Source organism: Moschus berezovskii, chromosome 15, assembly GCF_049115385.1.
Source record: "Moschus berezovskii isolate FMDL1 chromosome 15, NW_MosBer_1.0, whole genome shotgun sequence".
Classification (NCBI taxonomy): domain Eukaryota; kingdom Metazoa; phylum Chordata; class Mammalia; order Artiodactyla; family Moschidae; genus Moschus; species Moschus berezovskii.
Window position 1 is genome coordinate 71,790,688 of NC_142474.1, and position 21,136 is coordinate 71,811,823.

Consider the following 21,136-nt stretch of genomic DNA (forward strand, 5'->3'; position numbering starts at 1 on the left):
CTTCCACCTTGCTCAATCACTGTTAAATCTCTGCAACCAGCAGCACTGAAGCTCTTTCCCTGTTAGACTAGGTGACTTTCCAGATTACATTCTGGGCTTCTGTCATCAGGGCGGGAATACCAGTCTGAGAGGTATCCATGCTAAGTGAGCTTTTAAAGTGGACCTGGTTCTTGAATGGTACTTTGACAGCAGGTGCAAAGAGTGGAAAACAGGATCTTCATGCCTAATAAATCTTTCCCAAATATTTCCTCAAACGGGATCTCGGTAAACAGGTTTAAACCATAAATATAACCAGATTATAAAGTGAGTAAATGCAGTATTTAGTGAGTGACGCTGCTCAGTTGTGTCCGACTCTGCGGACAGTATTACCAATGGTCAAAAAAAAAAAAGAAAAAGGTGCCAGAAGAAATGCCAACAAAATGTTTTCCTCAGTGAAAGACCGATCTCAAGCCTGCATCCAGCTTTGTTCCTATAGGTGCTCTGGTTGGAGGTGCGCCTTCAGAGACGCTTTGAGAACTTGATTGAAAGCATATCCTGCCTCCCCATTTTTCTGATTACAGGTTACTGCAGAGGCCCTTAAAGGAATCATAGATTAGTGGGTCCATGGTAGTAGACCCCATTGTAGGGTCGGAATGTAAATCCCAGGAAACTCTACATCATCCTACCCCCTTTCATTTTTCCTGACAGGACAGTGAATGCTGATCCCATGGATCATATTTCCAGCTCACTGTGTAGACTATTTCCAAAAAGATGTCTATGTAATTCCAGACAAGCACAAGATTAAAACAGGACCAAATTTATTGAGTAACTGGGCTTCCCTTGTAGCTCAGTCAGTAAAGAGTCTGACTGCAATGCAGGAGACTTGGGTTTGATCCCTGGGTTGGGAAGATCCCCTGGAAAAGGAAATGGTAACCCACTCCAGTATTCTTGCCTGGAGAATCCCAAGGACAGAGGAGCCTGGTGGGTTACAGTCTATGGGGTCGCAAGAGTCACGCAAGAGACACGACTGAGTGACTAAGCACACATTGATTGGGCTTCCCAGGTGGCGCAAGTGGGAAAGAACCTCCCTGCCAATGCAGGAGACATAAGAGACCTGGGTTCGATCCCTGGGTTGAGAAAATCTCCTAGAGAAGGAAATGGCAACCCACTCCAGTATTCTTGCCTGGGAAATCCCAGGGACAGAGGAGCCTAGTGGGCTACAGTCCACAGGGTTGCCAAGAGTCAGATACAACTGAAGTGACTTAGCATAGCATGGCATAATAAATTCAGGGATCTGTGATAAATACTTTACCTACATTTTCTCATGTAATCCTTAGAATATTCAAGAGTGGGGGGTGTTATTAATCCCAGTGACAGATGAAAAGACTGAGAGTTAAGTCACTTGTACAGGGTCATGGAGCCATTAAGAACTAGAGCCATATCACTGTGGGCTTCCCAAGTGGCACAATGGTAAAGAATCCACCTTCAATGCAGAGAGAGGTACAGGTTGCCTTGTACCTGTACCTGGTACAGGTTGCATCCCTGAGTTGGGAAGATCCCCTGGAAAAAGAAATGGCAACCCACTCCAGTATTCTTTGCCTGGAAAATCCCATGGACAGAGGAGCCAGGCGGGCTACAGTCCATGGGGTCACAAAGAGTCAGACACGACTGAGCACACTCGCACTTGCACACTTGTGCTCTCAGTCACCAGAGTTCTGTCTTCTGTGAGTCTACAGTCCAGTTAAAGAAATAAGACATCACCATATGAAATGCTGGCCACACACAACACACACAGGGAAACAGTGTAAAACAGATGGGGAAACAGTGGGAACAGTGTCAGACTTTGTTTTCTTGGGCTCCAAAATCACTGCAGATGCTGATTGCAGCCAAAAATTAAAAGATGCTTACTCCTTGGAAGGAAAGTTATGACCAACCTAGATAGCATATTTAAAAGTAGGGTCATTACTTTGCCAACAAAGGTCCGTCTAGTCAAGGCTATGGTTTTTCCAGTGGTCATGTATGCACGCGAGAGTTGGACGGTGAAGAAAGCTGAACGCCAAAGAATTGATGCTTTTGAACTGTGGTGCAGGAGAAGACTCTTAAGAGCTTCTTGGACTGCAAGGAAGTCCAATCAGCCCATCCTAAAGGAGATAAGTCCTGGGTGTTCATTGGAAGGACTGATGTTGAAGTCCAATACTTTGGCCACCTTATGCAAAGAGTTGACTCATTGGAAAAGACCCTAATACTGGGAAGGATTGGGGGCAGGAGGAGAAGGGGACAGTAGAGGATGAGATGGCAGGATGGCTTCACCGACTCGATGGACATGGGTTTGCGCGGACTCCAGGAGTTGGTGATGGACAGGGAGGCCTGGCGTGTTGCAGTTCATGGGTTCGCAAAGACTTGGACACGACTGAGTGACTGAACTGAACTGAAGTAATTTATTGAAAGGAAAGTATAGAATTACCATTAAGAATTTTGAGGTACAGCAGAAATTAACACAACATTGGGAGTAAGCCTCCAATAAGAACTAAATATTAAAAAGTCAAATTAAAAAAATCATCTTTTCCCTGCACCCCCAAAAAAAGAATGTTGAAGAATTCAAGACAAGAAAAATTAAGCACATCTTAAAAAGAGAGATGAAATCGAGTTGGTGTTCGTCTGGTAGGTAGAATGACAAGGTGAGAAGGGCTTTCATTGTTGCACTGAGGATTTGTAGGCCGTGTTTATATTATAAACCGTCAATGCTATCATTTAATCAGCAGCTTCAGTGAGAATAAGTCACACTTTCCGGGGTGCTATTACAAGTGGGGAAAGCAGTTCCCTGTACAGAAACTTATTAAAGTTTGTTGACTTCTATTCCATTTCTAGAAATCTTTCCCAAGGAGATAAGAGATTCAGGAAAAGATACTAACTAAGGCAAAACATTTTTATTGAGTACCTGTCTTGTGCTGGTCAGTGTGTGTGACCCAACCCTGGATGTAGCCTTGAACCACAACAGGAAGTTCCTCTCAGAGTTTCCAAGGGTGTTCAACAAAAAACCTGTTTCAAATTAAACGTCCAACAATCAGAGGATGTTTAAACAAACTGTATTATGTCCATAGGGTTAAACAGTGAGAAGCTATGAAAAATCATGTTTTCAAGCATATATAAGAGCACTGGGAGAGGTTCAGAGTAATGTATACAAAAAAAAAAAAAAATCCTCCCTGTGACTATGCGGCTTTCCAGGTCAAAATTTGAGCTTCTCTAACTGCAGTGCAAACAAAAATCTGAGAAAGAATCGAAGAAAGTAAGTTTTTACGTGGTCCTGCTTACATTATGACCCCAATTTTCAAAATATGTATGCTAGTATTTCAAACATGCGTTTATATATATACTCAAACCAAATGAGTGTGGTTATTTACTGGTGACAGCATTATACTCAATTTTAATTTTCTTATTTATATGTCTTTATGTTTTTTAAAACGTGCATGCTTTACTTTTAGCACCTGAAAAAAAAATTTTTTGAAATAAGAACGAAATAACTGGCTGCCCTTCTTTTAAGTGTTACGAGGATAAATAATCATGATCAAACCAGTCAATCCTAAAGGAAATCAACCCTGGATACTCATTGGAAGGACCGATGCTGGGAAACATTGTAGGCAAAAGGAGAAGAGGGCGGCAGGAGGTGAGATAGTTGGATAACATCACCAATTCAATGGACGTGAACTTAGGCAAACTCCAGGAGATGGGAGGGACAAGAAATCCTGGTGTGCGCCAGTCCACGGGGTTGCGAAGAGTCATACATGACTTAGCGACTGAACAACAAGTCCTTAACACTGAAGATCCCTTCCAAGCATCTTCAGATATTCAGTTCCTGTTTGTGGAAATAAAGCCCATACTAATGAGATATAGCAGAGTGATTTTGGATGATGTGGCGGTGGTTCAGTCGCTCAGTCGTGTCTGACTCTCTGCAACCCTGTGGACTGCAGCCCACCAGGCTCCTCTGTCCATGGGAGTCTCCAGGCAAGAATACCGGAGTGGGTTGCCATTTCCTTCTCGTGATGCAGTTAACTCCACTTCTCGTTTAGTTGGTCTCACATCTGGAACTGAAAGCACTTGTTCCGCCTCCAAAATCACCTGCCATCCAGGCTTTATGATTTCCTGTCCATCATGTTGGGGCAGCTCCAGGTCAGAGACGAACAACTCTTCAGCAAATTTACAAGGTAGATTGTTAGAACTTCTCAAAGGTCAGGAAACCACAAGTCACTTAAGACACAGGATCGGGAAAATATTGCAGGATTTCTAAACCCTTTTCAAGACAAAGTGACTAATAGGTAAAATATATCTATAAGCACACACGTTATAGTAGGCATTTAATAAACAGTTTTTTATTTTCCTTATTTATTTTAACCAGACCTTAAAACAACATGTCTTCATAAATTTTTACAGCCAAGCTAAATTGTCAGCAAACTGGAAGGAATGCTTGCATCACAGATATGATAATATTGTTGGGGAAAGTCAAGGCTATAAAAGATTGTAATTATTTCATTTTTAATAACCTAATAGTCAACACAGTAGAAATACATTAAATGGGACTATACGGGAAAAGATTATCACTGGTAAGACTCAGTATTTACAGTTGACAAGTAATTTTTTTTTCAATAAAAAAAAATGAAAATCTAAGCTGAAAATGCATTTGGGGGAGAAAGGGGGAATATATGATTAAATTAAACTACTTCTTTAAAACCAAGTCTTGCTTCAAAAGGAATTGCATTATGACTTGCTCTCCTTCTCATATTCAAACACTGGAGCCAGGACTGAAATCCTGGATTTTTCGGGCGCCTGCATTTTAAAAGATTTTGTTTATGTTAAGGATTAGGTCACTTTAATAGGTATGTTTTAAGGAAAACATTACCTTTGAGTGACCTCTGGGATTTGAAGGTGAAAATTCAGTCACTGGAAAAAAAAAAAGTTGTCTTAGTTGTCATGGATGAAGTCTCTAACCTTAGAGACAATTGTGTATCATTCTGTGTCTTCCTCCAGCAATAAAAAACAGTGGAAGCCCCGCTGGCGCAAAGTGGGTCTGATGGATCATGATTCTTCACTAGAAAAACACAGGCCAGTTAAAAATAAACATGCTAATAGAAAATAAATAAACTAGTGGAATTTTATAGAAGCAGCATAACATTTTCAGTGATCTTTCAGGAAGCACGTTTCAAACCTATCCCTCCAATTCTTAAATTGTTATTATAAGCTAAGCATTTTACCTCTGGAGAGAAGGATAAAATTGTGCTGGTTATCATATATCAGAATTACACAGGACATCATCTGTTAATGATCATTTATTCCTAGTTACTTGAAGAATAATACTCAGTAATTATAGCAAATGTAAGTCAAATAGTAATAGCATCCTCTACATAGTATAGTAATTATAAGTTATGTCCATGCACCTGGGACAATGGTCTTTTATGCTTGGTATTAAATCTGTGCAACAATTTATGCATAATACCATCACTGGGACTAAAGAAAGGAAGCTTGGGTGTAGAAAGGAAACTTGTCCTCCTTTCACATTTCCAATAAGTCATTTGAAGAAAACTGCTCTTTGCATGCCTTGCTAAACCCAATTACCACCAAGACATCATAAACAAATATTCATTGCATTTACAGCTGGTTCTTTATTGCACAATGCAAAATGTATTGTTAAAATTTAAACCATTTAAACTGTCCAGATTTCTGCATCCATTTAAAATTTAATTGAAAAAAACCTCAAGCATGTGTTGCAATATTTTCTTATCTTGCAACTGCTGCTAAATGAACAATCATATAACACTCTCAAGTCTAACAAAAGCCAAACAAAATTGTAGACAGGCATCTCTGGCTTTGATATTTGTTAACACTGGAATCTACCAGTTTGCTAAAGTGGAAAGACAATAAAAGTTCTGTAAAATTTTAAGATGAAATGGAACCATTAAAAAGACCTTGATGGACCCCACAGTTAGTAGGATTGGCCACCATCAATCTTCTGGAGGCTCAATGCAGGCTTGGAAGGAAGTACTGAATGCCACTGATGCTGCCCTTACTGAGTTAATAGGTCCATTAATTATGCATGTACATCATTCTAGTCTATAGGAGAAAAAACTAAGTAATAACTCAAGGGAAAAAAACTCTCACTGAAAGGGAAAATAAGATTCTTCAAGGCTCCTCTGGGTCTGGTCCTACTCTCAGGCCTATCTAAGAACACTCACAGGTAGCTCCAGCCTGACTGTAAGAGTCTCCTTCCAGGCTTTCTGTCCCGCAACGAAGTAACTCCTCTGTAACAGGTTCTTCACCTGGTACACAGGAACCCACCAGTCAAGTATTAGCTTAAACATCTTCTCCTCCAGGAAGCCTTCCGTGCTCCCTCCCAACTGTGGAAAGTTCAGTTCAGTTCAGTTCAGTCGCTCAGTCGTGTCCGACTCTCCGCAACCCCATGAATCACGGCACGCCAGGCCTCCCTGTCCATCACCAACTCCGGGAGTTCACTCAAACTCATGTCCACAGAGTCGGTGATGCCATCCAGCCATCTTATTCTAGGTTGTCCCCTTCTCCTCCCGCCCCCAACCTTTCCCAGCATCAGTCTTTTCCAGTGAGTCAACTCGTCACATGAGGTGGCCAAAGTATTGGAGTTTCAGCTTTAGCATCAGTCCTTCCAATGAACATCCAGGATTGATCTCCCTTAGAATACTCGCCATCAATGTACTCCACCAATAGCCTTTGCTTTTCCCCGCTTTCCATCTGATTGTTTATTTCCCTAGTACTCTCCTCTCATTTGGGGTAGGCAGGGGACTGTACCAGCTCAACATCAGATGTCTAGTACCTACCGCCGTGGCTGGCACAGAGCACGAGCCCAGTAGATGTGCATTTGCTAGTGGATGACACTAGGCCTGGCTTGTCACGTTGGTGTCCAGGGATATCTTTGGGCATGGGGTGAGAGGGCAACTCTGCAGAAAGGAGCTGAAGAATACCAGGAGGTGTGCTGGGGAATGTTCACCTTGGTGCAGTGAAGTCTGATCATTTACTCCTTCAGAAGGCTTCTCTCTTTTATCCTGTTTCATTTCTCTATCTTTTCTTCATTTAATTATATATATTGGACCCTCTCAGAGTCTTTTAATAAATGCCAGTCTTTACTATTAAATCCTATGAAGAGCATTTTCCAAATTTGTTTGCTTGTGGGAATTTTTGTTTGAAAGCAGTCACCAAGATATGAGGTATATTGTTCTCAGGGAACAAAAATTGGAGAAGGTCCATCCTAGATAAACCTTTCTGTAATGCTATATAATTTTTTATCAATGCATCTATAAAGCAGGAATAAAAATTATCTGCAATAATCTGATATGAATATCCAGGGTTGATTTCCTTTGGGATTGACTGATTTATCTCCTTGCTGTCCAAAGGACTCTCAAGAGTCTTCTCCAGCAACACAGTTTGAAAGCACCTATTCTTTGGCGCTCAACCTTCTTTGTGATCCAACTCTCACATCCATACATGACTACAGGAAAAACCATAACTTTGACTATAATAATATATAATTATTTCACAGCAAAATAAAATAAATTACCTTAAAGATAAATTCTCAAGGTGCATATCTGTTCTGTTTTCAGTAGCTTAATAATCAATTTCTATTCGCTCTCTTCTCAACAACCTGCTAAAATGTATCCACACTGCAATAAACTCATGCTGCAAAGGTGAAAAATAGAATTACAAAACACTGCTTAATTTTCTCACATTTCCAACCATGTCATATACAAACTGTAAGGTTAAAATTCAGAAACTTTTACAGTCCTTTTACCTCTCTGGCATAATTAGATATGTAATACTGTGAAATGAAATGAAAGTGTTATTCACTCAGTTGACCCTATGGACTATAGCCCACCAGGCTCCTCTGTCCATGGGATTCTCCAGGCAAGAATACTAGAGTGGGTAGCTATTCCCATCTCCAGGGGATCTTCCTGACCCAGGGATCAAACTCAGGTCTCCTGCATTGCAGGCAGATTCTTTACCATCTGAGCCAGGGAAAGTTAGTAAATAGGAGTAGGGGAACATTAATCATATATAGGATGAAAATAGGACCCCACCACTTAGAAACCAGTCAAAACATCTTCCTATATTTGAAAATAGTACCATCATCTTGACCTTTTAATGATTGTTAGTTAATAATATTTATTTTTAGAAATATGAAGCAATTGAAGTCTTTATTCCTAAACTTAATATTTTCAGTATCCATATTGAACACGTGAAAACCACTAAGCTGAATTTCACTGAGCTTCTCATGATAACAGGAAATCCTGCCACCACAGCATGTTCAAAATTAGGAAAGCATCTGATCATTTGATAAAGAAGTACAAGCTGTTTAGACCTGTGACTCAAACTTTAAGAAACGATATAAAACAAGGATAACAAAGAATTTCCAGAAGAGCTGCTTTTGTTTGTTTGGGATGTTCAAGCAGGAAAGTAAATTGCCAAATAAGACCAGAAGCATAAATTAGTTCAAGAGACAGCTCAGACATCTTTATGGAAGGAGAAAATTGATGGGCCCAGCCTTGGAGCGCAGAGGTGGAGTTAAAGGGCATGAGCTTGTCTTCTATCAAGCAATCCTTGAAGGCAATGTGCAGTAATGTCTCTAAAAAATGTCACTTTTCAGGATATCCCTCTTTATATGCATTGGCCAAGCAAGGGTGAAGTGGGAAGACAACCCTTAATTGGAGCAACCAGTCTGTCAGCTAACTCTAGACTTCCTGGAACCAGAATCTCAAATATTAGTAAGACTGACCCAACTCCTAAGATTTCCAAGTTGACGTTGTCCTGTAGTTAACGCTAGAAGTTTTTTTTAAATGAGTTCTTAATAAACAAACCTTGTTCTGAATATGGTTGAATCCTTATTCATTAAGCATATTCTAAACATCTTTATGACACACAGAAACATAAATCCTTAGATTATAGGCTTAACAGGCAGTTTAAAAAAAAAAAAATAGTACTCTAGGGAAAAAGAAAACAATCCCCTGATTTGTGTCTTGTGAAAAAACAGGGTCTTTGTGAACTTCACAGAGGAGATAGAGTCACATAGACATCTTTACGAACTTTTGGTTAATAACAGCTTTAATCTCTCAAATGCCAGTCCTCCAAATTCCATGAACTTGATTATAGTCACCTTTTAAAATAGGAATAGACAGTGCTCAGCTGTGTCCTGAGTGAGATACTTATAGTGATGATGCTTCTGGCTGCTTCCAGCATCTAACCACCATCTAAGGAGACAACAAAGAGCAGTAGTGAAACTTTGCAACACAATTCCAGAAGCCTGGGTGGGGTCTGAATTATTTAGGGTTGGCAAATAAACCCTTAACAAAAAAAAAAAAAAAGCAAACCTGAAACAAAGCTGTAAAGTGAACCTAAAAATAGTACCTACCAGTTACAGGCATGATCTGAAGTAATGTGCATAAAGTGCCTACAACATCGGAAAACTCAGTAAGACCAAGTTATAATGACTGCTCTGCACCAGATATTCAGTTCAGTCTCTCAGTCATGTCCGACTCTTTGTGACCCCATGGACTGCAGCACTCCAGGCCTCCCTGTCTATCACCAACTCCCAGAGCTTACTCAAAGTCATGTCCATAGAGTCGATGATGCCATCCAACCACCTCATCTTCTGTCGTCTCCTTCTCCTTCTGCCTTCAATCTTTCCCAGCATCAGGGTCTTTTCAAATGAGTCAGCTCTCTGCATCACGTGGCCAAAGGATTGGAGTTTCAGCTTCAGCATCAGTCCTTCCAATGAATATTCAGGGCTGATTTCCTTTAGGATGGACTGGTTGGCTCTCCTTGCAGTCCAAGGGACTCTCAAGAGTCTTCTCCAACATCACAGTTCAAAAGCATCCATCCTTCGGTGCTCAGCTTTCTTAATAGTCCAACTCTCACATCCACAAATGACTACTTACAAAACCATAGCTTTGACTAGACAGACCTTTGCTGACAAAGTAATGTCTCTGAACCAGGTATTATTTTACTATAAAAAGTTTTTGTCTCATCTAGTCCCGAGAAGAGCCCATTTCCTTCACAGATTAAGAAGGCAGACCTAGCAAGGATCAGTAACTTGCATGAGGCATGAGGGTGGCAAGTGACAGAAGCAAAATTGAAATCCAATCTGTCTGCCTGCAGAGCCCGTTGTCTGCCACTCAGCGAGGTGGGAGAAAGGCTGGAGTTTTCTTGTTGTTTCCCTGAACACCAAAGAGCATGGTATTGCAAGAAAATGAGGAAAGGAATCCTACACTCTGTAATTCTTCCCATAGACCTGTTATAAGTCTGACATCTGGATCTACCAAAAAAATTCTGACCAGTGAAATCACCGCCTTTCTAGTCTTTTATTTATTTAGTTTAGTTTAGTTTTGGCTGTGCTGGGTCTTTGTTGCTGCAAGTGGGCTTTCTCTAGCTGTGGTGAGCGGGGGCTACTCTCCAGTTGCCACACACAGGCTTCTCATTGCAGAGGCTTCTCTTGTTGTGGGACACAGGCTCTAAGCACATGGGCTTCAGTAGCTGCAACACATGGGCTCAGTAGTTACGGCACATAGGATTCATTGTTCTGCAGCATGTGGGATCTTCCTGGATCAGGGTTGGAATCCCCATCTCCTGCATTGGCAGGCAGATTTTTTTTTAACACTGAGCAACCAGGGAAGCCCCTTTCTAGTCTTTTAAAGACTATTTTTCTTTTTCTAGGAAGTTTCATTATGCATTTGTTCATTCATTTGTTCAACAATCCTAAACTATCTCTTATGCACTCATCATTGGGTTGGGCTCCACGTAAATGCAATGAAATGGACAATGCTGACCTGAGTATAAGGGCATGAATTCCATTTGGTGTGAGAAGCAGAGAAGCTTCAAAAGAAATGCAATTAAATCAAGTCAGGAAGCAGAGTAGCCATCTGACACATTTTTTGGACATGTTATGTAGTGGATGAAAAAAGTCAAGCCCCATGAGGATCGTGTTAGAAATCCAAACAAGGTTTCTCAACAACCAGGATGTGTGTGGACATTAGAAATGAAAAAAAAAAAAAAAATAGTGATGGGTTATTTGAAGAAACATCTCCTTGAAGTCACATGCAACATTTTCTTTTAATTTGGGAAGGTATAGTTGTTTTACAATGTTGTGTTAGTTTCTTCCGTACAATGAAGTGGATCAACTCTACTCCCTCCTTCTTGGACTTTCCTGCCACCTGTACTCTCCCATCCCAGTCCTCTAGGCCATCACAGAGCACCAAGCTGGGCTCCCTGTGCTTTACAACAGGTTCCCACTAGCTATTTATTTTACACATGGTAGTATATAGATGTCAATCCTAATCTCCCAGTTTGTTCCACCTTCCTTCACCCTTCCCTGTGTCTATATGTCTATTCTCTGTGTTTTCATATCTATTCCTGCCCTGCAAATACAGGTTCATCTACCATTTTCCTAGATTCCACATATGTATTTATACCCAGTACTTGTTTTTCTCTTTCTGAATTATTTCACTCTGTATGACAGTCTCTAGGTTCACCTACATCTCTGCAAATGACCCAACTTTGCTCCTTTTTATGTTAGAGTAATATTCCATTGTGTGTGTGTGTATGCCACATCTTTTTTATCCATTCATATGTTGATGAACATTAAGGCTCCTTCCACATCCTGGCTATTGTAAATAGTGCTTCAGTGAAACTTGGGGTGCATATGTCTTTTTGATATATGTTTCTCTCAGGGTTTGTGCCTGGTACATTGGTTTTTTAGTTAATGAATTGGCAAAACTATACTCTAAAAATCTGTACATCAAAATGGATGTTTCCAGGTTGCTCTACCAGGAGTCCAAGGATTACTTATATTTACAGAATAAGAAACCTGTGTCTAAAATCTTAAATGTGTATTTATACATCCTTCATACTTGAGAAGAGGGGATTGTATTTCTCTCAGCACATGAAGTACTAGATATGCTAGATATTGGACAGCCATCAATATGGCACATGTATTGAATGATACTGATCTATCACCGTTAGCTCTATTTTGGTATAGCACCTTTTCCCAAAATATGTTGCATTGTGACTATTTGTAAAAGTCATCTACTAGTTGCAATAACAAACTGTAAGCTTGTGTGTAAAACTCTGGCCTCTCCTCTACCTTCTCAGTTCCCAGGATCTGTTGCTGGGTTACTCCAAGCTCTGAACTCCGGCTGCTCAAGCCAGAACATCTCTGAGGTTCCCCATTGAGTTTTAACAGCTAAGCATGATATAGACCCAGACTGTCAACAGTCTCACAGCTGTTTTTCTTTTTCTTTTAAGAAAAAAGAAGGCCACTCATATGAGGCAGTTTCCTTCTCCTAGTGTCAATTTGCCTCTGCCTTGGACTTTCTTCCAGTCCCCTCACACAGTTATTTTTCATGTGTTATCCAGGGTATGCAGTTGTCTTCAAGAGAGGTAATCCAGATGGAACCTGCTGCTGCTGATACTGCTGCTGCTAAGTTGCTTCAGTCGTGTCCAACTCTGTACGACCCAATAGACAGCAGCCCATCAGGCTCCCCCATCCCTGGGATTCTCCAGGCAAGAAGACTGGAGTGGGTTGCCATTTCCTTCTCCAATGCATGAAAGTGAAAAGTGAAAGTGTAGTTGCTCAGTCGTGTCTGACTCTTAGCGACCCCATGGACTGTAGCCCACCAGGCTCCTCCATCCATAGGATTTTCCAGGCAAGAATACTGGAGTGGGGTGCCATTGCCTTCTCCAATCAAGATAGCTAATTTAGGCAATTGTGAAGGAGTCTTAGGCCACTTCTTTACAAATAACTTGTGAAGTTAAGCCAGAATTCATGGATTTCCAACCGTCTCATTTGCCTAATAATCTTACCAGTAAAGGTTGAGAAGTTGGCCATACAGAAATAATGATCAATAAAAGGAGGTCTTAAAATAATGAAACATGCTGATACTCATGTACAACCTAAGATTGACGTGTTTGAGCTTGAGATTCAGAATTGAAAAACATATACTGAGAAGTAGATGAAAGAGGAAGAACCAATTAAAAATATTTGCCAGGCTATTTATTTTGTTGCTAGTTTAAGAGGCTTCAACTAGTCTCAACTTAGTACAGGATTATATAGCATCTAGAAATTTGCCACTTACTTTGTTAGGAATATGACCTAGTATATAAAATTGTATTCTTTTTGGTGACACAAACCTACCTTTAAATTTCTCTTCATCATTCTTTACCATTCATAAAGCCCTAGTATTACAGTATACCTTATTTATGCAATTCTACTCAATTATTTTTTATCACTACATATAGATCTTTGGCCAAAACAAAGACAGTGCAAAGATGCACTAGTATTGTTTGCTTGTAGGGGAAACATTCAAACTTATTTCTACTGCTTAATTAATTGGAAATGGCATTTGAGAAACAAAGTTTAAAATTTAATGAATCCAACCAAAAATATGCAGAGTCAGCTTAAAAAGATGAAATGAATTGCAGGCAAGATTAGATAGCAAATGGATTGTACATATTCATATGTCCACAGAGAGAAGGTGTAGACAGAAAGGGGTTTCTCATCTCTTAAGGAAATTTAATCACAAAAGCAAACCTTAGCAATGTCCATTCAAACAGGGCAAAATTTTAAGCAAAGGAAAAAATAGAATTTAATTTAAATGAAGGTTACATTAAAAAAAAAATGCTTGGGCAGCCCAAAGCCATAACCAGTAAGACCATCCTGGTGTCCGGTTTAACCGTATTATAAAGATGGATATATCAGAAAATATTGTTCATTCATCCATCCATTCATTTATTTAACAATCTTCTACTGATGCCAACAAAAAGGTGATATGAAGGGCAAGAGGCTGATCATATGATAATGAACAAACAGAACCCACATTCGCTAAGCTTTCCCTCTAGTAGGAGTGATAAGCAATAATTGAGCTTTCACAGCTGGAATATAATTATAGATGGTGATAAATTCTACATAGGAAATATTTAGGAAGTGACAAAAATGTTAAGAAATCGGCGTAAGGAAGCTTGGTAATATATTCCAAAAACACAGTATTCTAAAGCAAGAATGGGATATATGAACACTAGTATTCTGTCTCCAGAACCCACCTTCTGGATATATATAATTGCATATATGTCAGCAAGGCACACATGCAGAGAATAGAATTTTAATGTATTTCTATTAATAGGTGCATCTTTTAATTTCAAATTAATTCTTACTGTTAGGCAGCTCTTACAGAGTTGTTTCATCTCTGGTCCTTTACCTGCACCATGCATTTAAATTTCCTTTATCACAAACAGATCTTGAAAGCCAGGGTCAGATTCTCCTGTGACGATCATGCCGTTTCAAGCTCCAGCCTTGACACTATGGTACAGAAAATCCATATTGAAGGGATCAGAGTCATGGTGATTTTAGCACTCCATACTGATATCAACATTATAAAGGGAGGCATGTTGGGGGTGGAGCATAGTACATTGAAAATGAGTAGAACTGGATATTCCAAAAACTGCACCAAAAAAAACATTGGTTTTCATTCCACATGTGGCATTTTGATACTAAAATAATTCTTTGAAAAACTCAAAGAGAATGCACCCCGTAAGTTTCTAAAACAGGGACACCTTTGCTAGATTCACTAGAGTCTGATGTATGACAAGCTTCACTTCAAATACACTTTAAAGACATGATGTAACTCTGACAAGTCAGATTTTGTAACTTGGCAGAGGCAAAGTTTTTGCAATGTATTTCTGTGTGTATTGGGTGTAAACTGTTCTTGTACTGGAAAACTTCTTGAAAGGGATTTTTATAAGTCTCATCTTGTCTCTCTCAAGTGGTTGTTAAAAAGAGAGTTTATTAGCAACTATTTTTCCTTGTGTTAGAGAAGGATTAGCTTAATCCTGGTGAAATATCTTAACACTTCACTATATTCAACTTCATACAACTAAATTTTTATTAAACACAACACTAAAATAACTACAGATATCCTAAATGATCCGAAAGTTACACATTTGTCAGGTTTGTTTTTACAGACTTACCAAATTTAAACACTGTTCTCCAAATGAGGTATTTTTTGCTTTCCTGACTATATTTAAATTATTTAAATTCTGGGTTAATGTTTATATCTTTTTTTCTTTTTTCTGTAAAATGTTAAAATCTTCCTCTAGGTATTTGCACAGCATGGTAGAATTAGTCAAGGAGACATTCCAGTTTTCATTACGGTATGCAATTTATAGAATGTTTGAGATTCTTTTTTAAAATAACCTTATTCAGATTTGGAACATTTATGTGTACTATGGCTGTTCTCCTCTCCAATGATAAAAACTCCAGGTTATGACTTTTGGTCCATCACCCCCATATCCTGAGCCAGTCTAAAGGCAAGTGAATGGGCAAATGTGTTCTAATACACGATCAACCCTGTAGGCTTCTGTTTTCTTCTGTGTGGTTTCCTGTATTTGCCTTCTCATTTCAAAATATTCACTGCCCTTCCAGGAAAAAAAACCTGATATCCAGAAAACATCTGCCTTTCTTGCTAATAGAACAATGTAAATTTGTTGTTGCTGTTTAGTCACTCAGTCATGTCTGACCCTTTGTGACCCCATGGACTGCAGCACACCAGGCTTCCTTGTCCTTCACTATCTCCAGGAGTTTACTCACACTCATGTCCATTGAGTCTGTGATGCCATCCAACCATCTCATCCTCTGTCGTCCTGTTTTCCGCCTGCCTTAAGTCTTTCCCAGCATCAGGGTCTTTTCAAATGAGTCAGTTCTTTGCATCAGGTGACCAAAGTGTTGGAGTTACAGCTTCAGCATCAGTCCTTCCAATGAAGAGGCTGGATACCGCTTATTGTTACAACACTTAGAGAAAACTCCACTTTGCACTTTAAAGCTTAATAAATACTTTTCACTGATTACGAGAAACATAGCATTAAAAATGAAAACCTTCTTTCTTGTTTGTCCCTCGGCTTCATCTGCACAGGCACGACTGAAGATGGCAAATGCTTGCTTATTCTGATTTCTCATCTGGAGTGTTAAACGGCTCCCACAGTGGGGACTGACGTTTCCAGGTCACAGTCTAAAGGCACAGCCAAGGCTTTTGGTTGTGGCTAATTCTACACTGCACGTGTGCTCCCTTTTCTCAGAGCTTAATTTTGTTTTAGAAATGAACTGCATTTGAGCCACCTTACAAGCCCTGATTTAAATCCTTCCCCACCAGCCCTTCTCGGGGGATGTGGTTACATCTCTGAATTCTCTAAGTGAAACCTCGACTTGATGCCAGTGAGCTTTAAAGGAATACAAGCCCTTGAAAAATTTGCCCTGCCCCTCTTCAATCTCTTAAAAACATGATTGACAGCAAAGGTCTCAGCACATTTCCAAATGCAGACCGTATCTGACCTGGGGCCCCACCCCTACATGAATTCTGGCAGGGCCAAGCGTCAGGGAAATTCCATGGGGGCACATAATTTAAGAGGTGCCCAAAATAGTGAGTATCAAGATTAAAAGTATTTTAATGCATATATTAAAAAAATTAACACAAAAAAATCCATGAGGAACAAATAATCAAATTTTGGAATAAAAACACATAGTTTGGCAAGCAAATATTATGGGAAGGGAACAGTCATTTCCCATCAGCCCTGGGCTCAAGGTCAAAGAGGTCACAGCATTCCTAGTGGTGGGATTATAGAGGGTGACAAAACACTAACATGGAGACAAGGCAGGGCAGGACTTTCTAGCCTTTTTCATTTTTATTTTTTGGTAGAGCTTGTATTTGTTTCTACTTGGTTCAGAATGTGAGCAGATATTTTGATGAACACAAGGGCTGCTCCTTTTTCCTTTCTCCCCACTACAGTAATGCCCGGCCATCTCTGAATCCTTTGCTCCTGGCCTCCTTGGTCGGGAGCTACTGGTGTGTATACAGCCCACTCCCACCTTCAGCTTCTCAAGCTTCAGGACTGCCCAGACCCTCCTTCCCATCTACTCTCCAGTTCCTTGCAATCAAGGTGCAGAGGATTCTAGGCTTGGATACGAAAACCCTTGGCAAGGGGACTCAAAAGAACCTAAAAATTGGGATCAGAGATATTCATGGCTGAAGCCATGTCAGAATTGGTAATTTTAGGGAAGCTCAGGGTTCCTGAATTTCCATTTCTTCTGCCTAAGCCACACAAAAGGGCTACCTTCCCTTTATCACCCTGCTTCTGGGAGACTGCATTCTTCGTCCTACACCCACTGATTTACACATGAATGTGAAGGGCACAACTCTGTCCCTCGAAATGTTCATAGTAAATGGAGCCCTTGTTTCATACTTTCGGTTGGGTTTTGATGGATAAAAGTGAACTATTTTGTCTTAACTCACATCACCACAGGTTGGTTCAATAGTTGCTTAACCAGGACAACTCCCTACTAAGAAAAACTATTTGATGCTAACAGAATCTAGAAAAATGCAGATAAACATCTGCATTTTGACTAAATACAAAATTTTAAAAAATACTTTGATTCTTGTATGTTGGTCAACTGTTTGGATATTTCCATAACCCACGATTTCTTTTAACAGAATCTGTACAGTGTATGTTGTTTAAGATTGCTGTGGAGTGGTTGTATCTGAATGTTTTCACCAGTATGTTTGTATTTTCAACTCATAAAATTCTCCAAGTTCATTCTCTTTTGTAACATCCTGTTGTCAGTTCTCGTAAGTAAATTTTTAAAAATTTCTGAAAGAGAGGGGTCTTTCTTGCTCGCCCAGGGATCTCAAGAATACTTCCCACTTCACTTAGTGTCTATTGATCACTAAGGATGCAGGATGCAGTTAAATACATTTCTGCTACTCTGTGAAGCCCCCGAAAAAGAGAAATGTTCATAGTAAGTGGAGCCCCTGTTTCACACTTTCAGTTGGGTTTCGATAGATAAAAGTGAACTATTTTGCCTTTACGCACATCACCAGAGGTTGGTTCAATAGCTGCTTAAACAGGACAACTCCCTTTCCCTGAGCATTGCCTTTCCTCCACCAGGCGGCTTTAAACTACTGGAAATTCAGAGTAATTGACCTGAGTCTATACATCACGTCTAAATAGACACGGGGTAAATTGCATAGCATTTGGTAAAACAAGTTCCTCGCTCTTCCTCTTTCAACCCATAATGACTGTAATTCAATTAGGCTTATTGCCTGTGATTTAATATGATCCTACTGTAAAATTGTTCCTTTTGCAAAACCAAGTTTAAAGAGCCTGCTTTTCTTCAATATAAGAGAACGTGCATTCTCTTGTATTAAAATGGGATTTCATTATATTTAAAAAAAAAAAAGAAAAACTTTTTCCACTGTTTACTTTATCACTGAGGTCAGATAAAGGAGCCAAAGTCAAAATTAGTCTTTGCTCTGGGACGCGGGAAGTGAGGAGAGAGAAACCCCAGTGGAAATCAGTGGTGGATTTATTTGTATTTCCATAGTGCAGAAATCACAGGACATTAGCAATGTTGGAAGAAAAAGCATGAGGAAGGGGAGTGTCCATATTTTCATCATTATTATTATTAAAATACACTACATATAATCTTCGGATATTTTGGTACCAAGCATTGAAAATAGCCTATGAATCATAAATATTTTCAATCAATCTCAAAAATTTTCACTGTTTAAAAAAACAAACAAACAAACTTCCCAGGCTGAGTCTCCCAGAGAAAATTTGAATAGTTTTCCTTATCTAACTGTGAAAAATGCCTAGATATAGAGATGATTTTTAGATTCAAAGTATTTTTTCACAGGTTCAAGGAATTTTTAGGCAGCTTTAAAAATACCAACTCTGAGTAGACATGATCTAGAGGATGGGCTTAAGTTGCTAACATCATCTCTGGGACAAGTTGCTGCTATTCTCTGTCTTTTGTGTCGAAGAGGATTTTTGTGAGGCGTAAATGAGTTTGTAAATATAAAGTAGTCAGAAGGGTCCCTGGTACATTGAAAGAACCAAACACAAAATAGCTGCTTCAATTTCATTATGACTATTATTATTGTATGGAATAACACTGAACATTTGTTCATCCTACAAACTGTATTTCAATTCATACTTCCATAGAACTTGTGAAGATGTTAGATACTTTTCAATGAATTTAGTGACCACCTTACACAATTTAACACATGACTCGACAGCAAAACTCTGACTATGAACATGCTATACATATAAATAGACTGCTGCTTCTTCCACCAACCAATCGAAGCTCTTAGGAGGCTTCTTGCACTTGCCTAAAAATGTGTGTGTTTAGTCGCTCAATTGTGTTTGATTCTTTGTGATCCCATGAACTGTAGCCTGCCAGGCTCCTCTGTCCATGGGATTCTCCAGGCATGAATACAGGAGTGGGTTGCCATGCCCTCCTTCAGGGGATCTTTCTAACCCAGGGACTGAACTCAGGTCTCCTGCATTGCAGGCAGATTCTTAACCATCTGAGCCACCAGGGGAGCCCTCCCTTAATTAAATGTACACTCTTTTGGACACACATACACACAAAGACCCTCACATACGTGTGACCCTGGCTAATTCACATCATCAGGGCAAACAAGGATGATGACTTGTCCAGTGACTGACACCCACTAGAAGCTTCAGTTCAGGTCAGTCGCTCATTTGTGTCCGACTCTTTGCAACCTCACGGACTCCCTGTTCATTACCAACTCCCAGAGTTTATTCAAATTATGTCCATTGAATTGGTGATGCCATCCAACCATCTCATCTTCTGTTGTCCCCTTCTCCAGCCTTCAACCTTTCCCAGCATCAGGGTATTTTCCAGTGAGTCAGTTCTTCACATCAGGTGGCCAAAATATTGGAGTTTCAGCTTCAGCATCAGTCCTTCCAATGAATATTCAGGGTTGATTTCCTTTAGAATTGACAGGACTGATTTCCTTTAGGACTGTTTTAAGTTTTGCTTCAACAACATTGGTCCTATAACATAACAACAACTCTTCCATTCATCTCACTGAGGAATCGAGATATTCAGACAGAAAACACAAATTTATACAAAATGTTTTAACTATTAAAGGATATATGTTATAAGCAATTGTTTTTCTTCCTAAATTGCTTGGAAAATGTCCAGATGTCACCCACATCATTGTTATTCCTGAGTGATGGAAGCTGAAACTTGTCTTTTTGTTCAGATATCCTGATATGCATATTATTTGGATTTCTCAGTTGACTTGGCTCAAGGTCACTTATTCTGAAATCATCATGAAGTCACAGGGAATGGAATATTGCAGTGATTCAGAGAGTCTAGTTTTAACTTTCCCTTGACATTTGCACTTTGTATATGAGCATCTTTTAATTTTATCATCATGGCCCAAATCAATCAACTTCACGTTGTCAAGTTTCTTAGCTGTCAGACGTCTTATTAAGGTGATAAATTCAATTAGTTTGTTGAATTTATATACTGTCAATCAATTTGACGTGTTTCTTTTTCTTTCACCACAGTAAATAACCAATTTTCTTTTCTACCCCCACCCCTCTGCTCCCCACCAATCGATAGAGCCAGGCATAGGTGTCAGCTTTGGAGAGACTTGGGTTTAGCTTATTTATTTACCATGCAGTAATTCTGTTCCTTGAACATATCTCCCAGGACCTACAGATTGGTTACTGAATATTAAGTGAGACCCAGAACATACAGCCCAGAGCAATGACCAGCACACTGTAGGACCAAGAGACCAAAAAAAAAAAAAAAAAAAAATGCTTTCATCCTTCAAGGTCACAAACATGAAAAAAGAAGCTAAGTAAGTTATAAGATGGTGTGGGGGGAAGGGGGGGGTGATCATTGTGAAGTTCAGGGGCAGAGATCAATGTGGTGATGGGTGTAGGGAGGAAGGTAGGTGTAGAAAATAATGTAGAGAAATCCAGAAAATATTTTATGAAAAGATGGTAGAGTGCAAATTAAAGAGTTAAGAAAATGTGAAAATCAAGAAGTTTAATATGGGCAAGAAACTGTAAGTGTGAGTCCTGAATGCATCACCGCTTCATAGGGATAACCTGGCCAGGCCCACTTGTGACTCTGGGGATAACCTGGCCAGGCCCACTTGTGACTCTGCTTAGCTAATGGAATACAGTTCTCCCAAGCAGTGTTTTTGATGTTTCCTGCTCCTAATGGTAGAAAAAACAAATGAACAAATGAAAAGTATGAGCCTCTATTCACAGATATAAAAGTCTT